This window comes from Mobula birostris (genome assembly GCF_030028105.1).
Source record: "Mobula birostris isolate sMobBir1 chromosome 26 unlocalized genomic scaffold, sMobBir1.hap1 SUPER_26_unloc_1, whole genome shotgun sequence".
In the NCBI taxonomy this organism is placed as follows: Eukaryota; Metazoa; Chordata; class Chondrichthyes; order Myliobatiformes; family Myliobatidae; genus Mobula; species Mobula birostris.
The window spans coordinates 324,833-339,478 of record NW_027274039.1 but is presented as its reverse complement, the minus strand read 5'-3'; the positions used below and the strand labels follow the sequence as shown (position 1 = coordinate 339,478).

The window sequence follows — 14,646 nt, the reverse complement described above, 5'->3', positions numbered from 1 at the left end:
TAGTATCCAGCTTAATATTATTTGCTAGTTTGCCTTCATATTTCACCTTTTCCCTTCTTATAATTTTATTTAGTTGCCTTTCGTTGGATTTTTAAAGCTTCCCAATCATCCAACTTCCTTCTCACTTTTGCTACCTTACATGCCCTTTCCTTGGCTTTCAAGGACTCTTCATCTCATGTTCTCAATATTTATTGTTAATTAATTTATTATTATTATTATTATTTCATTCTTTCTGTATTTGCACAGTGTTATTTTCTCACTGGTTGTCTGCTCAGTTGGTGTGATTTTTCATTGATTTTATTATGGTTACTGGATTTGTTAGATATATCTGCAAGCAAATGAATCTCATGATTGTGCATAGCGACACAAATGTTCTTTGAAAATATATTTACTTTGAACCTTAGTAGGTCATTGTAAATTGTGACATGATGAGATTAGGGTTAAATTGGCACGTTGCTGGACGGCACAACTCGAAGTGCGGGAACGCCGATTCTATGCTGTATCCCAATAAATAAATAAAAACTACTTTTGGTTTCCTCTCAGCATTCCCAAGTCTCCATTTACTGCTCCTCCAGCTGTCCCTAGCTAAATTCCCAGAAAGCTGCTGGAAGGGTGTTCTGTGATGTCCAGCCACCTCAGGGGCTCCACTCCGGATGTGCTGTCTGGGTTTACTCCCATAGCCTTCGTCTCTCCCGAGTCTGCCCACAAGGCAGTGGGGCTATTTACTCATAGCTGGGGATCTGGTTCATGAGCACCAGGGTGTGTCCACACACCGGCGGGCCTGGGAGCCAAGTGTGCAGGGGACAGACTAAATTAAAACAGAAGTGCAAAATGGAAATAAAAAAGCAGTGAGGTAGTGTCTATGGGCTCAGTGTCCATTCAGCAATCAGATGGCAGAGGTGAAGAAGCTATTCCTGAATTATAGCATGTGTGTCTTCATGCTTCTGTACCTCCTTTATGATGGTAGCAATGAGAACAAGGTATGACATAGTTGTTAGGGGTTCTTAATGATGGACACAACCTTCTTGAGGCATTGCTTCTTAAAGGTGTCCTGGATACTGCAGACGCTAGTGCCCATGATGGAACTGATTAAGTTTATTACTCTCTGCAGCTTACCTTGATCCTATGCAGTAACCCCCCACCCCCCATACCTGATGGCGATGCATCCAGTAAGAATGCTCTCCACAGTTCAACTGTATACCTTTAAAAATGTTTTTGGTGACGTACCAAATCTCCTCAAACTCCTCATAGCTGATGTCATGCCTTCCTTGTTGCTGCATCAGTATGTTGGGTTACATCCTCAGAGATATTGAAACCAAAGGAACTTGAAATTGCTCACTCTCCACTTCTGATCCCTCTATGGGGACTAGTATGTGTTCCTCATCTCACCCTTTCTGAAGTCCACAATCAGTTCTTTGGTCTTATTGATGTTAACACCACTCAACTAACTAGCTGATATATCTGACTCTTGTACAGCCTCTCATCACCATCTGAAATTCTGCCAACAATGGTTATATCATCAACAAATTTATAGATGATATTTGGGCTGTGCCTCGCCACACAGTCATGGATGTAGAGAGAGTAGAGCAGTGGGCTACATCACTGTCTGGTATGGAGAGGCTACTGCACAGGACCGAAAGAATCTGCAGAAGGTTGTAAATCTAGTCGGCTCCATCCTGGGCACTAGCCTACAAAGTACCCAGGACATCTTTAGGGAGCTGTGTCTCAGAAAGGCAGCACCCATTATTAAGGATCTCCAGCACCCAGGGCATGCCCTTTTCTCACTGTTACCATCAGGTAGGAGGTACAGAAGCCTGAAGACACACACTCAGCGATTCAGGAACAGCTTCTTCCCCTCTGCCATCCGATTCTACCTCACTTTTTTTTAATGTACAGTATTTCTATTTTTGCACTTTTTTAATCTATTCAATATATATAATTTATTTACTTGTTTATTTATTATTGTTTTATTTTATTTATTATTATTATTTTTCTCTACTAGATTATGTATTGCATTGAACTGCTGCTGCAAAGTTAACACATTTCAGTACTCCAATACTCCCCCCACTCACTATACTCAACAGTATTGTGTCTGCTGTGGAGACCTTCAGGTTTCTGGGTGTCACAGTCTCCCAGGACCTGAAGTGGACACCCAACGCGGACACTCTTATCAAAAAGGCTCAGCAGAGGTTGTATTTCCTACGTCAACTCAGGAAGTACAACCTGCCTCAGGAGCTGCTGATTCAATTCTATTCAGGAATAATCCAGCCTGTTCTCTGTTCGTCCATCATTGTCTGGTTTGGATCAGCTACCAAACAAGACAAGAATAGACTCCAAAGAACCGTCAGGGCTGCGGAAAGAATTATTGGTGTGAAGTTGCCCTCGATCCAGGACTTAAATGCATCTACAGTCAGGAAGCGAGCAAGCAGCATCATTGTAGACCCATCACACCCTGGACATCACCTGTTCCAACTCCTTCCTCCTGGTAGGCGCTTTAGGTCACTGTATGCCAGGACAAATAGGTACAAGAACAGTTTCTTTCCGTATGCCATCAGTCTTATGAACACTTGAATTTTAGTCTATTATAAACCAAGTTCACCTGTACATACACTGGTATACCTCATTGTATATAGTTCACGGTTATTTGTACTATTGTTTTGTTTGCTTTTTGATTCTGTGCAGCGAGAGCTCAGGGAAACCGGCATCAAATTCCCTGTATGTGTCCACATACTTGGCGATAATAAAGGATTCGGATTTTGATTTCACGTCACATAATGATAATAAACCTGATTCCTATTCTGACATCCTGAGGTTTGCCAGTGTTGATTGTCAGCCAGGTGGAATGTTATTTCGGATCCATGCAGATTGCAGTCTTTTGGTGAAGAAGTCAAGGATCCAGTTGTGGAGGGAAGTACAGAGGCCCAGAATCTGGAGCTTTTTGTTCAGAACTGTGGGGATGACTGTATTAAATGCTGAACTGTAGTCAATAAACAGCAACCTGACACAGGTAAACACACACAAAATGCTGGAGAAACCCAGCAGGCAAGGCAGCATCTATGGAAAAGAGTACAGTCGATATTTCAGGCTGAAACCCTTTGACAGGACTGGAAAAAATATTGAGGAGTAGATTTAAGAGGCGGGGGTGGAGGGGAGAGAGAAACTCAAGTTTATAGGTGAAAGCTGGAGGGGGAGGGATGAAAGAAAGAGTTGGGAAGTTGATTGGTGAAAGATACAGAAGGCCATAGAAGAAAGAAAAGTGGGGAGGAGGACTAGAGGGAGGCAATGGGTGAGTGAGGAGATAGGTGAGAAAGGGAAAAGGGGATGGGGAATAGTGAAGAAGGGATAGGAGCTGGGGGCATTACTGGTAGTTTGAGAAATCTATGGTCATGCCATCAGGTTGGAGGCCACCCAAACAGAATATAAGGTGTTATTCCTCCAACCAAAGTGTGGCCTCATCACGACATATTGAATATATTGGAATGGGAATGGGAATTGGAATTAAAATGGGTGGCTACTGGGAGATGCTGCTTTTTCTGGTGGACGAAGCATGGGTGCCTGGGGAAGTGATCTCCCAATCTACATCTAGTCTCACCGATATACAGGAGGCCACACCGGGAGCACCGAACACAGTATATGGCCCCAACAGACTCATAGGTGAAGTGTCGCCTCACCTGGATGAACTGTTTAGGACCCTGAATGGTAGTGAGGGAGGAGGCGTTGGGGCAGGTGAAGCACTTGTTCCACTTGCAAGGATAAGTGCCAGGAGGGAGATCAGTGGGGAGGGACAAATGGACAAGGGAGTTACGTAGGGAGCGATCCCTGCGCAAAGCAGAAAGTGGGGGGAGGGAAAGTTGTATTTGGTGGTGGGATCCAGTTGGAGGTGGCGGAAGTTTCGGAAAATTATGTGTTAGACACGAAGGCTGGTGGGGTGGTAGGTGAGAACAAGAAGAACCCTAGCCCTGGTAGGGTGGCGGGAGGATGGGGTAAGAGCAGACGTGTGTGAAATGAAAGAGATGCGGTTGAGGGCAGCATTGATAGTGGAGGAGGGGAAGGCCCTTTCTTTGAAAAAGGAGATATAGATACTTGTATTGTCCAGGTGATCCACACCATGTGAAGAGCCAATGAGTTGGCGTCTGCCTTAGACCTATGGTGCAGATAGGCAAATTGCTGTGGATCCAGGTCCTTACTGAGACAGCAGTCTAGCCATAACCAATCTCTCTCAAAGCACTTCATCACCTTAGATGTGAGTACTACTGAACTATAAGGCAGCTCTCCCTGCTCTTCTTGGGCACTGGTATAATTGTTGCCCTTTTGAAGCAGGTGGGAACTTTTGACTGTAGCATTGAGAGACTGGAAATGTCTCTGAACACCCTCGCCTGTTGGTTGACACAGGTTTGCAGAGCCCTACCAGTACTCCATCTGGTTCCTGTTGTCTTGCGAGAGTTTGCTCTCTTGAAAGACAGCCTGATATTGGCCTCTGAGATAGAGATCACAGGTTAGTGGATGCTGCAGGTATCTTCACAGCTGTAATTTTATTCTCCCTTTCAAAGTGAGCATAAAAGTTGTTGAGCTTGTCTGAAAATGAAGCATCACAGACATTCATGATGCTAGGTTTTGCTTTGTAGGAGGTAATGGCCTGCAAACCCTGCCAGAGTTGACACGCATCCGATTTTGCCTCCAGCCTTACTCAGAATTGTCCTGTAGCTCTTGAAGTAGCCCTCCACAAATCATACCTGGTTTTACTCTACAGATCTAGGTTGCCAGACTTGAATGCCACAGATCTGGACTCAGCAGACTATAAACCTCTTGGTTCATCCACGGCTTTTGATTTGAGTATGTAAGGTAAGTTCTTGTAGACATGGAACAAAGAATGTAGAAGAGTACAACACAGGAACAGGCCATTTGGCCCACAATAGTGTGCTGAATCAGCCAAAATTCAAATCAGAAACACCCAGACACTAATCACTTCTACCTACACCATGTCCATATCCCTCCATCTTCCTTATATCCATGCCTATCCAGCACATTTACCAGTGACTATACATTTGCCAGCAAGATGGTTGGTATTGGTAGTCAAAAGCCACGCTTCCTTAGACAAACTTTTAAACCAGCTTGGCATTCCCTCTTCTGCTGTCTTAAAGGGGTACTGTAACCAGAGTCTGTTTGAGTTCCATCGATTTGACATAGCAATAGATTATTTTAATCACATTAAAATGATGTTACTAACTGTACAGACCTGAGATGTAGTTGTGGTTGTCAGCTATAGCAAACAGAAATGGGAGTATTTTGGTGATTTCCATGAGAGCTGCTCACATGAGTTACCTTTTTGATGGTGCTCTGGAATCCAAGGCTTCTTTCTTCGGGCCAATAAAGGAAGCAGCTTTTGTGGACAGTGCAGGGACAGCACACTCTCTCACTGAAGGGTTTTTGTCAAATACTGAATTTTATTGTCAGTCTCTGTTGACGCAGCTCACAGGCAGGATAAAATATCATGGTATGACACATTGGGTCTGCACCCACTCCCCCAGACTTTTGGTTTCCAGCTCAGTCCATTGATGAGTACTCTGCCGTTATTATACTGTAATACTGTCAGTAAAAATGAGGTCATCATGGGATTTACTGTATCTGACTCGTATTTAGCTGAAATAACATGACTAAAGATATAGTCACCACCTCCCATAATGTATGTGTTAATGAAACTCTGACAATAGTGGCTCAGTCTGCAGCCTCTGTCGCCAAGGACAGCAGATACATGGAAACATCCCTACTTGCAGCTCAGAAGGTCCATCCTATGAGCCTAGGCTAAAAACTGCAACAGTGCAAGACCATGATAGGATAGGATTAGAAGGAGAACTCTGTTGGGTCTGTGCACAACTACATATCGATTAAATGAAAGCACATATGCAGGAGATAGCTTTAACTAGTGTATTCACATTGCAGTGTGAGAAAGCAATGCCGATGCATAGACAACACGGCATGCGCAGACAACAGATCAATATGTGGTGCTAAGGGGGGGGAGTCATTGCTCTAAAAGAAATACGTAGGTCCATACATTACAAACTCCATTCTTTATCTTGCTATTTCTCTCTCCCCTTTGCCCTCAGTAGAAGGAAGAGTAGATGAATTGGAAATAAATACTTCATCTCTATTCAGCTAATTTTAAGATGCTGTTATGTAGGCACACATATATATTACGATGGATGGTTGGCTTGTTACTGGGTAAAGGTTATAGCACAGATGTTTCATGGTGATGCAGAATATGTGCTTATTCTTAAAAGACTGTGACGATGTAATTGGAACAGCTTTCTGTGGGTGCGAAACACCAATATGGACTTGATGGACTGGTGATTGGTCTAATTCCTTCATGTAATGATGATAACATTTCACATATCCTTTCAGTGTACAAGCAGAAGTATTTCTTCCAACTTGTCACTACCCAAGTTCTCAAGGCGAGGTCATCACATCAGTGGGTGGTTCAGTACTCTTAAGTTCTCATGACTGGGAAATCGATCAACACTTTGTAAACTCCAGCAACACTTCAGATGAGTCATACACTGACCTTTGTAAGTTTGGCTTGATCTGAACCTTAGTCAATCCAATATCCACAGCCAAACATAACAATCTTCAGGTGCTTCTGGTCACGTTTGATGGGCATCCTTCCATCTGCATGAGATGTGGACCTTTCAGACTTCAACCAGGCTTCATTAAGCTCTGTCTCTCTACAATGTCTAAATTGTTTCTGTCATATGTGACAAATCTGAGACTGCCACTGGCTTATGGTGTAAGGTCATCTACAGCTCTGAAACCAGTGACTGTCACGTTGGCATGTTCTACAATGGCTAAAGATATCATTCACTCTGCTTTCAGTTATAGTTGTTTAGGTGCATATTGGCTGTTACAGTGGACCCACAATAACAAACTATATCCAGAGTCAGAGATTGACCACAGGTGGAAAATATACCTTAACCATATCATGGTTTTATTGACACCACAGTGAGAGAGAATGTGGTCCACATACAGGAAAGGTGTTCAATAAACAGCTTATTCCAACCCAAGGGACTTACTCTGCAGGTCTGTATTCATACTAATTGAGAAGCTTTGTGTTTCCTTGCATGTAGTGCATCTTAAATATCTTTTACACAGTAAAACACCATAAGGAGCAAGTCCATTGTGGACCAGACTAGTCACTCCTGGCTTCCTCCTTTCTTTTCCAGTCCTGATGAAGGGTCTCTGAACTGTCAGCTCATTGAAAAAAATGACTTTTTATTCCTCTCCATAGATACTGCCTGATCTGCTTAGCTCCTCCTGCATTTTGGGTTTGTTTGCTCACATAAAGAATGCTTGCTCTGCCATTCCTGCTCCGTCCTGAGAATGAATAACATTGCAGTAAACCTAAAATAAAGACCTGTCAGCAGTGAGTCATACGATGGGCCAAAATCCTTCTCATCAATATTACTGTATTTTTAACCAAAGAACAAGCAAAATCTCTTGCTATCTAATTCTCCCTCCCAAATCTTCACAGTCTAACATGGTTAAGCGGTTCAGGGCAGCATTGTTACAAAGCAAACCTTTGTAGACAACTGAATCAAAGTGTGTCTTATTGTGACGAGAGCCTTTGACCCAAAAGTTGGAGTATCCAAGGCTAAGATTGAGATGCAGTTTCAAACTGGATTGAGAATCAGAGCACCAAACAGACACTAGACGAAATCATGAGTAGGCTTACAATTGAGCACCGAACCTCATCTCAGGTGCTCCTTAAATGCTGAATCCTTGGTGCCCAAAACACGTTTGCTGATTAGCAGGACTATCCTGAATCTTTAAAGAGGTCGCGTCAGCTGTCCATAATCTGAGGAGTTAGAGTGTCTGAACCTCAGAAGCTGGCACGCATGGGTGCATGTGGTAACAGGACCCCCTTCCCTATGGCCAACTCCTGACAGGCCTGGCTGTGTGGAGAGACAATGATTGTAGTCATAGATGAGAACCAGATCCAAGATGTCCCTTTCAGGCACCCAGCACCTCTCCTCCAGTCCATGAGATATTGCTGAATCCCTCAAACAGTATACAAGTCCAAAATTTTCCTCATGGTGAAAACGCGTTCCCCAAAAACAAACCTGGGTGGTGATGGGGCCAATGGTGGTGGAGCTCAGGGGTTGGTGTAAATTGTAAATGTGGAAAGTGGGATTGATCGTGAGGGTCTTGGGGAGATGCAAGATGTAGGTCACTGGGTTAACTTTCCTGAGAATCCTGAAGGGTCCAACAAACTTGGACACCAATTTCCTGGAGTCTGCTTGGAGAGGCAAATCATGAGTGGACAACCAGAACTTCTGCCTGAGCTGTAAAGCAAGTCTCTGTCTTCTCTTTTAGTTCACCTTGGTCTCCTCTTTCTGGGAAAATCTCTCTTACTCTAATCCATTTTTGCTATCAGCATTGGATGAGATTGCAAGGACCCCAACCTCAGCCTCTTGTTCCAGAAAGAGTGGCAGAGAATACCCAAATTGGCATTTGAAAGGGGGCATCTCATGTGCCAAATGCTATAAAGTATTGGGGACGACCTCAGCCCATATCAAATGGTCGCTCCACTCATTCGGAGTTTCAGAGGCTAGGCACCTTAGACTTTTCAGATCTTGGTCCACCAGGTCCATTTGGCCTTTGGTCTGTGGGTGAAATCCAAAGAAAAGTCTGGCTGGTGCCCCAATCAGTTTGCAAAACACTCTCCAGAAATGTGATGTGAATTGTGGTCCACGAACCAACACAAGTTCCACCGGAAAACCATGGATCCTGAAGACAGAGTGCAGGACAATTTTGGCCGGCTCCACTGCAGATGGCAGTCCGACCAATGTGATGAATTTGCAGGCTTTTGAAAAACAATCCATTATTACCATAACGTCTTCCCCTTGGAAGGAGGAAGACCTGTGACAAAGTCCATGGAGATGTGTGTCCAGAGCAGGTAGGGGGTGGAGCGGTCAGGTACAGGGCTCTTTGCATCGGGCATACACCTCTCATGCCTGCATGTACTGACACACTTTCTTTGTCATGCTGGGCCATCAATACCTTCTCTTGATAAACTCAAGGGTCCTGGCAATCCCTAAATGAGCGGTCATTCTCGATGAATGTCCCCATTGGAGTACCTGGGACCAGATGGAACTAGGACAAACAGCTGACCCAGAGGACCATTCTTAGGAATCTCCCAGTGTGCTTGGGTCCTGCAAACAAGTGCATCGATTCTCCAACGAATTGGCGCTACCACCTTGGCTTGAGGCAAAATGGTGGTTGGTTGTAGTTCTCGTGCTGGTTCGTCAAAATGACAGGACAAGACATCTGGTTCTCCGACCAGAGGCCAAATCACAGTCCAAATCCTCATCTGTCTCCTCAGAAATTGGCAGCGAGGTATGACAAATGGTCCCTGTGCTCCTGGGACTAGGCTCCAAGATCTCTGTTTTGGAGCCCTTCACTTAGATAAGACCTGGCAACTGGATGCCCATAGTGCTTGGGCACCCATTTGGTTTTCCCCTGAACTGGAGATCTAGTTCCAGCGCATCTCTGACTGGACAATGTCAGGACTCACACAGGCCTATTGGCTTGGGCTGGCTTGTCTTTCCTTTAAGGCAGGACTGGGTTTCCTGAAGGCTCCAGGGTAGTCTGCTCCCTCGTCAGCTGCTGGTCTTGGGAGAGTCTGGGGGTCAGAACACCTTGCAAAAAAGATACCTTCTCACAGCGACAGGCCCATGGAGTGATCTTCCCTTCCTTCCAGTTCGTGGAAGGGTTATGCTAGTTCAGCCAAGGGTGTCTGAGGATCAGAGGTATGGAAGAAGACTCAGTGATATAGAAACTAATGTCCGCCGCATGATCCTCTATCCTCATCCACAAGACCAATGGATCTGCCCGAAACCAAAGGGACATCCATCCGAGACAGTAGCGAGCATGGGCTAACTCAATACCTGTCACATTACGCTAAGCCGATGGGCGGCCCCCAAGTCCAGGCAATTTCCAGCTGCCCCAGAGCCCAAAAAGGCATTGACTTCTCATCAGGTCATGCCCCAGGAGATTTCCACCGTCAGCGTGACACCAAAATCCATGCAGTTGGGTGTAGTGGCTGCTGGTGTCACAGTCCTCCTGACACTGGATGGTTTGAACAGTTCTCCTACAGCTGCAGCTTCGGGTCTTCGGCCCCCATGTGACCTGCTTCCCCGCAGTAATGGCAGCAACCTCAACTCCAATGCCGGAACTACTCTTGGGCGGAGATTCTTTTGTGGCCTATTTGTATGGGCTCATCGGGATCCTGAGCAGGAGACAGGCTGGTCATGGTTTGAGTTTGGGGCAGGGGTGTGGAAAAATGATGTGTTGAGTCTCTGCTCATGCTAGCCCTTTTCAATCTCTTGATGTTGTCCTACTTATGCACTGCCAGAGTACTATCGAGATGAATGGATTTGTTGATCAGAACCTCTAAGTCCTCAGCTGGTTCTCCCAAGGCAAGGGCATCCTTCAGTTCATCTTGGAGTCCGTGGCAGTACAGCGTGGTCAAGGCCTCGCCATTCCAGCCACTTTCTTGGGCCAAGGTTGGAAATTCAATCACATAGTCGGCTGCTGACCTTCCACCTATTGAATCTTCATCAGGCGTACTGAGTCTTGACTGGCTCCAATGGTGTGATAGAACGCCTTCCTCATGGCAGCTATAAATTCCTCCGAATACGAGTAAATCTCTGACCTCTATTCCCAGTGCGCGGTGACCCAGGCCAGGGCTCTTACAGTCAGAAGCGAGATAATAAAGGTCACCTTTTTGCACTCCAAAAGAAACCAGGATGGCTGGAGTTCAAATACTAATGAGCATTGCATGAAGGAACTGCTGCAAGAACCCGGATCACTGTTGAACCTCTCTGGGGTTGGAAGATGGACTGGCTCCACAGACTGATCAGCAGTCTCACACGAGCGACTTTGGCTTCCTCCCTGCAGGAGTCTTGAATTTTTTTTTTGCTATGGCTGGCCATAACTGACAAAAGGCCCCGATACCCCACTGGTTCCATGTTGGCTCAATCATACTGTGATGACGAGGATGGCTCGCAACACATTTCTCTGGAAATACCTTTAGAATTGCTTTCACTCTGCTTCTGTGGACCCTGAGACAATTTCTGAAGACGTTATGGGACCTGTTGTCTCTGCCATAAATGGAGCAGGAGGTGCCTGATGTGTGGGCATGCTGTAACTTCTGCCTTTCTGTGTAGCTCCATATTCTCCTGATGCATGGGTCCAGGCTCCTCACTGCCATCTCAGATGCTTCCTCTTCACCTTGAGTGGTCATGGGTTAGGGGTTCAGGAGTTTGTGGGGATATTGCAATTTTCAAGGATGTTTTAAAGATGATCCTCAATTTTTTTTCTTTGTTCTCCTTCTCTCTCCCTATGAAAGAGTTTTAAACAAATTGTTCGGAAAGCTGTCTGGGAGGGTATACTAGGTATACTAGCACTGGTTTTGTTTTTATTCCAGTGACTTGGAGGAACTCTCCAGTGCTTTGAGGTTCTGCAGTAAGCAGTCCAAATCTCAAATTAGACCATTTAAGAGAAGTCAATGTGGCACAGTACAGGAATTTTATGCCAGCTTTGGGATCTCATTCAAGTTCAAATTTATTGTCATTCTTCATTCATTCATTCATGTGCCTTGCCGTTAGGCGTGGGCGATCATGTCTCTCCATCCATCACGGTCCCTGACCCTCCGAATTGTAGTTGTTGCCTCCTCTGTTTCTAACCATGATGTTATTTCACCTATCACTGTCATTCTCTGTCTGCCTCTGCTTCTTTTTCCTTCCAGCTTTCTAGTTGTGTCCAAAGAATTTTGACTGCTGTTTTCTGTTTTTTTAAGTAATGCACGTTTCGTTTTGTTTTCGTTCTCTGTAGAGCTTCTTCATTGGTTATCCTGTCCGTATATGATATGCCTAGCATTCTTCTGAGGAACCACATCTCTACTGTTGTCATAAACAGTGTGTATTGGGTGGTAGCAGGATGTTCAAAAGTCTTGCAGCCTGGGGGAAAGAGCTGTCACTCAATTGTTCCCACTCTGCAGTGCCTTCCGTCTGATGACAGGAGATCAAAGAGATTGAGGGGTGGATAGGAGGGGTTCTTGATAACGCCGGGGGCTCTGCGTGAGATGAAATTTAGTTATTCCGCGTATAATCAGAGAGGAATTATTCTCCTCTGGGACTGCATCTACTTACAAAGGCCCCTGAGGGTTTAAAACAATTTAACTTTTTCAGTGCTAAAACCATAACACAAGCATCAACATAAGAGTATCAAACATACTGTGGGAGCAGAACTAGGCCATTTGGCCCATCATGTCTGCTCTGCTATTCAATCATGGCTCATTTATTATTCCTCTCAACTACATTAGCCTGCCTTTTCCCAGTAAACTTTGATGCCCTGACTAATCTAGAACCTGTCAACCTCTGCTTTAAATATACTCAATGACTTGGCCTCCACAGCCGTCTGTGGCAATGAATTCCACGGATTCACCAGCCTCTGGATAAAGAAATTCCTTATCTTTGTTCTAAAGACACATATCCACATATTGACATATTCACACATACAGACACATACACGGACACACATATGAACACACTCCACATACTCAATCACACACACATTCACATACACACACATACTCACACACACTCTCTCACTCACATACACACTCACACATACTCACACATTCACACACAGACACACACACGCACACAGACACACACACTCACACACACACTCACGCACACACACACTCACACACACACTCTCTCACTCACATACACACTCACACATACTCACACATTCACACACACACAGACACACACACACTCACTCACTCACTCACACACACTCACTCACTCAAACACACACACACTCTCTCACTCACATACACACTCACACATACTCACACATTCACACACACACTCACTCACTTGCACACACACACACTCACTCAACCACACACACACATTCTCTCACTCACATACACACTCACACATACTCACACACATTCACACACACACACACTCACTCACACACACACACTCACTCACATACACACTCACTCACTCAAACACACACACACTCTCTCACTCACATACACACACACATACTCACACATTCACACACACACTCACTCGCACACACACACTCACTCAAACACACACACATTCTCTCACATACACACTCACACACATTCACACACACACTCACTCACACACACACACTCACACATACTCACACATTCACACACACACACACACTCACACACACTCACTCACTCACACACACTCTCTCACTCACATACACACTCACATTCACACACACAATCACTCGCACACACACACACTCACTCAAACACACACACACACTCACACACACTCACTCAAACACACACACATTCTCTCACTCACATACACACTCACACATACTCACACACATTCACACACACACACACACTCACACAGACATACACACACTCAAACACTCACACAGACATACTCATACTCACACACACACACTCACTCTCACACACATACTCTCACTCACATACACACTCACACATACTCACACATTTACACACACACACAGACACACACACACTCACTCACTCACACACACTCACTCACTCACATTTCAGATGAGCATAATGGAGGCTTGTAGGTTCCATTTTTACCCAGTGATGTGTTATCCAATTAAATATTACAGGTGGTGGAGCTTTTAAATCTGTTCATGCCCCTGGAATTTGAAAAGCAGCCACAGAATAAAGTCTCAGCTCTGTACCCCTTGACTTCACAGGATACTCTACAAACACGTGTTAATATGAAAGAAACAGTGCAAATTTCTGTCTGAGTGACTGTGGGGAACACATGCCTGTGTCTGGAACTGTGACCGTGTGAGCTGTGAGCGTGTGTATGCGTGCACGTACACATCAACATGAAGAACAGTCTTCTACTTCTACAAAAACATCATAAATTGTAAACCTGGTCAGTAAGGTTCCTTTTCAGTGAACGTTGTTTCTTCTGCTGATCGAGGCGTTCCACATTGGAGGTTCAGGCAGTGGGAGGCTGAAACCTACTCCATGGTGTTCGGCTGCTCTGCTTTCTCATCAGCTGTGTCTGCAGCACACATCCTCTACTTCCTGCCTTGCTTGATGAGAAAGATTACTGAACAATTTCCTGCTTTACACGGCCTTTCGCCCCTTCCTTAACTCAGAGAAGTCAGAGTACTCTGCAAACTCAACAGCATTTACTACAGTCCATGACCTACTCACAGAATGGATATGTCATACAATAAAGGTATCTGTGTCATTGTTGATGTCATCCTTCAGCACGAAGTTATGCCAATCTATCTATATCAGGAAGTTGACATTTTTTATCATATTCCAAATACTTGATCAAAATCAGGCTGTTAGTCTTGCTGGAACACATCAAAGACTCATATTCCCAAAGCATGCCTCACAATCTCTGAGCATCCAAAAGGGTGTTTGAATCAATAAAATTATGTTGTGATTAGTCATTAATATAACATACGAACTTTGACCGACAAACTTGCAGAGCAAATTTTCACAAACAGCACAGAAAAGGGCCTAAACAACACTCACAACACGCTGGAGGAACTCAGCAGGTCGGGCAGCAT

General features: G+C 44.8%; 1 protein-coding gene across 2 annotated transcripts in view; it reads right to left on the bottom strand.

Moving 5' to 3' along the window:
- The window catches only part of LOC140192256 (tyrosine-protein kinase JAK2-like), a 203,347-nt gene extending 189,195 nt beyond the window's left edge, over positions 1-14,152 (bottom strand). For both annotated transcript variants that reach the window (XM_072249929.1, XM_072249930.1), the window contains exon 1: positions 13,992-14,152. The gene's annotated coding sequence lies outside the window, so the exon portion shown is untranslated. The remainder of the gene's footprint in view (positions 1-13,991) is intronic.
- Between the last annotated feature and the right edge of the window lie 494 nt (positions 14,153-14,646).